This window comes from Dioscorea cayenensis, chromosome 8 (genome assembly GCF_009730915.1).
Source record: "Dioscorea cayenensis subsp. rotundata cultivar TDr96_F1 chromosome 8, TDr96_F1_v2_PseudoChromosome.rev07_lg8_w22 25.fasta, whole genome shotgun sequence".
Classification (NCBI taxonomy): domain Eukaryota; kingdom Viridiplantae; phylum Streptophyta; class Magnoliopsida; order Dioscoreales; family Dioscoreaceae; genus Dioscorea; species Dioscorea cayenensis.
The window spans coordinates 17,485,246-17,489,121 of record NC_052478.1 but is presented as its reverse complement, the minus strand read 5'-3'; the positions used below and the strand labels follow the sequence as shown (position 1 = coordinate 17,489,121).

General features: G+C 45.5%; 1 non-coding gene across 1 annotated transcript; it reads right to left on the bottom strand.

Moving 5' to 3' along the window:
* Positions 1-3,501: 3,501 nt before the first annotated feature.
* LOC120267989 lies at positions 3,502-3,608 on the bottom strand. The gene has a single exon (XR_005538659.1). It is a non-coding gene; the product is annotated as a small nucleolar RNA R71 (small nucleolar RNA).
* Positions 3,609-3,876: the final 268 nt, after the last annotated feature.

Below are 3,876 nucleotides of genomic sequence, written 5' to 3'. Positions count from 1 at the left end.
AGCTAAGTCCTTGGGAGTGTTGTTCCAATAGGTTGTGAAGCTCACACGGCCAAGTGCCCATGACAAAGTTCTCAATTGCCATGATGACAAGACTATCTGCACGCATACACAAGGGGGTTCAGTGAAGCTCAATAAAATAACTCGAGTATATAAAAGATGAAGCAATGAATACAACTCGAGACAGCAAAATAAAAGATAAACTCAGAAGGGGAATCCTTTTCGAGAATACAAGTCCAAAATATAAGTGCAAAAGTAAAAGAAATGAAAAAAAACAAATCAAGTGTCGGTGTCGTGCTCTGGCTCCTCTACTGCTGCTGGTGCTGGTGATGAAGTACATGGTGGGTCAACCGCTGCTGGAATAGGGGATGGAGGTGCTAGAAATGCCAGGGGAGTTCTCGGTCGCAGGACAAATGACGAGGTAATGTCTCGCTCTAAAATCCGCTGTAACATGTCGAAACGTGCCATGAACTCTGTATGTTGTGTGGCCTGCGTAGCCTGAATCTCAGTAATCTCTGCTAGGGCATCAGCGACCTTTGTCCGTATCACCCCCACAGCACTCTCAAGCCTCTCAAAATGATCATGGGCTTGAGATGGTGAAAACATGCGTACTGGGGGTGGATCTTCTGCCATATGAGGTGCCTCAGTCTCCATCGGTGCTGGCTGAGGCTCGGGGGTAGGCTCGGAAGCCTCGGCATCATCACCCTCCTCCTCGGCTATCTCCAGAATCAGTAGTACCGGAGCATAAACCCTCGTCCGAACCCTGCGAACCATGCCCATCAATCTCATCATCTCCAGGCTCAAGAGCACAGGTATACTCGTCTTCTCAGCCCCGTGAATCATGCCCAAGAGACCCATACCCAGAGCCAATCTCATAATGTATGGACCCGAGAAGATCGCTCCTAATCTGGCATACTGGCCCTGATGTCGAATGTACTTAGCGACGATGTGACCTAGATGGATCGGTATGCGCTGTGATAAGTGCTTGTGCGATATGAATGCGAAGCGTTCATTCCTTATGTTGAGCATTACTTTTCTCAGGTTTTTACATTAATATATGTGTTTTTATGTTACTTTTATGCAGGTAGGGTTATGAGGCCGAGTATGAAGGAAATAGGCCAATGTGGATCATAATGCACCTATTCTGGAGGAGATCTTGCTAAGGTTGAAACGCGAAGACATAGGTCAGGTGTGAGATGCTAGAGTGTGTGCCAACCTCCTCGTATTCGAGTGAGCACATTCATTTGGAGGGGCACAAAGGTAGTCACACTCAAACATTCTGATTTATGCATATAAGAACAAGAGATCCACCAACGTGCACATCATTGAAGAGGCAAGTGATTCATGACATAAACGTGTGCCTGTTTACGTAACCCCAATGAAAGTATGGAATTCGGGAATATTTCCGGCATAGTACTGTAGCAGGGTACTGTAGCAAGTGCTGTAGCAGCCCGGCCGAGAAATCAGAGAAACAGAGAATCCACACGGGTGTGTGGAAATTATCCACGCCCGTGTGGAAATTCCACAGGGGCGTGTGACATCATACACGCCCGTGCAGTCGCCTGATTCCAGCCCTATTTAAAGCCGATTTCAGCACCGATTTTGGTATTCCTTTATCGATCTTTTCCCCAGCTTATGAGAGGACTTCGGCTAGGGTTTCGAGGGGTATTGGCCAAGGTTTTGGAGAGGTTCTACGGCTCCGACATCGTGATTCCATTAGGAAGAAGGTTGGTAGGGGAGCTTCGATCGAGGCGTATCCTATACCGGATGAAGGAATCTTTGGACGACGAGTAGAGGACTCTCCAAAAGACCATCGACACGACCATCGAGGGGGTTTCTTTATGGATTCATTGCTTTTACATTCGATTTCTTTGATTGTATTAAGCTCCATGGAGAGCTAAACCCCTAGTGGGTACTTGGATGATTGTGAACCCTAGGATGTATTCGTTTCATTGAACTTCTTTATTATGCTTTCAATAAATTGATGTTTATTGTGAGTTCCAACCTTGAATGCTTGATTATATGAACATTTCCCCTAGTGTGACACTAGAGTTGAGAGTTCTTGTTGGTAACCTTGTGAGTGAGTGACACACCACGAGCATTAGACAAAGCTAGGTTGGAGAGGGTTGACAGGGTGAGTCGAGAGTTACAAGAGCGTCCCCTTTCCCCTCTGACGTGATAGATTCTACCTCCGTTCCTCGAGTTCTTTGCGGCCATAATAGAGTGAATGGTCTAAGGGATGAACCTCCGCTGGGGGCCTAGTTGCGCGTGCAATGGAGTGAAGCGTTGAGGTGATCTTAGTATCTAGGACTTAATTGTGGCTAGGGGACCTTCACGCTGGACCAACGGGTTAGGTCTAAATCTAGGAAGAGATTTATCACTTGGAATCCCTAGAGCTCATTGCAACTCTATGCGAGTGCGAGGTGTTGAGATTGTTCGATTTCTCCTCCAGGACATGTATATAGTTAGGCATAGTTGACCTTAGATTTTGGACTATGTATGTAAGGATTTCCACGACTCACCATTGCATTGATTAGGAAGCATAATAGAGAGTTCTTGCACTTGAAGCGATTATCCTAGGTGAAACATTATCCGAGTACCCCATCTTTATCGATTGCCTTACCCTCTTCTTACTTTTGCTCTTTCACTTGTTGATTTTATTGTTGAGAATTGAATCAATTTCACACCTATCACAATTGATCTTCCATATAGCTAAGAATCAAATTAAGTATTTTCACTCCCTACTCCCTGTGGATTCGACCCCGCTCACCCGGGATTATTACTTCGACAAGCCCGTGCACTTGCGGGATATATGCAAGGGGAACTTGTCAAGTTTTTGGTGCCGTTGCCGGGGAGCTAGGCGTTTAGAGATACTTTGCGCTTTGTTTTCTTAGCTATTCCACTACACATTCTATTTCATATCTTCTTATTCTATCATCATTCTGATTTTCTTTTTCTTTACTTTTGGTGCAGCTCCAGGTTATGACCCGAGGGAATCCATCAATATTGATTGAAGGAGACCTTGAGCTTGAACATACACTTCGAAGGAAAGGGAAAGAACCTGCACAAGAACAACCTAATCCAGCTGATTTGGAAGTAGAAGAATCTGACAACATGGCAGAACAAAATGAGCAACAACGGACACTATCCGATTATGCCAGACCTTCAGTGTTGGGGACACAATCGAGTATTGTGCGTCCCCCAATTACAGCTCAGAATTTCGAGCTAAAGCCGGCATTCATCCATATGCTGCAGCAGTCCGCACAATTCAACGGTTTGGCCGATGAGGATCCAAATAGTCACATAGAGAGCTTCCTCGAGGTGTGTGACATGTTGAAGATAAATGGTGTGATGGATGATGCCATCAAATTGAGAGCCTTCCCATTTTCCTTAAAGGGGAAAGCAAAGCAGTGGCTACACTCATTACCTAGGGCATCAAACACTACATGGGAGGAGATGGTAGAAGCTTTTCTAGCCCGTTATTTCCCTCCCGGAAAATCAGCAAAGCTTATGAATGAGATCTCATCCTTTATGCAGTTGGAATTGGAGTCTCTATTTGAGACATGGGAAAGGTTCAAGGAACTCCTGCGCAAGTGTCCGCAACACGGATTCCTGGAGTGGATGATTGTTCAAACCTTCTACAATAGTTTGAACCCGAGTACAAGGCAACTCTTGGATGCGGCGGTAAGAGGTACCTTAGGTAGCAAGACCCCCGACGAGGCTCGTCAATTGATTGAGGAAATGGGGTTAAATAGCTACCAGTGGAATGCTAGAGAGAAGAAAAAGGTGGCCGATCTCCATGAAATTGATGCGGTAACTTCATTGGCGGCCCAAGTGGAGAGTTTGAGTAAGAAGCTAGATCTTATAGCTTCGAATAGA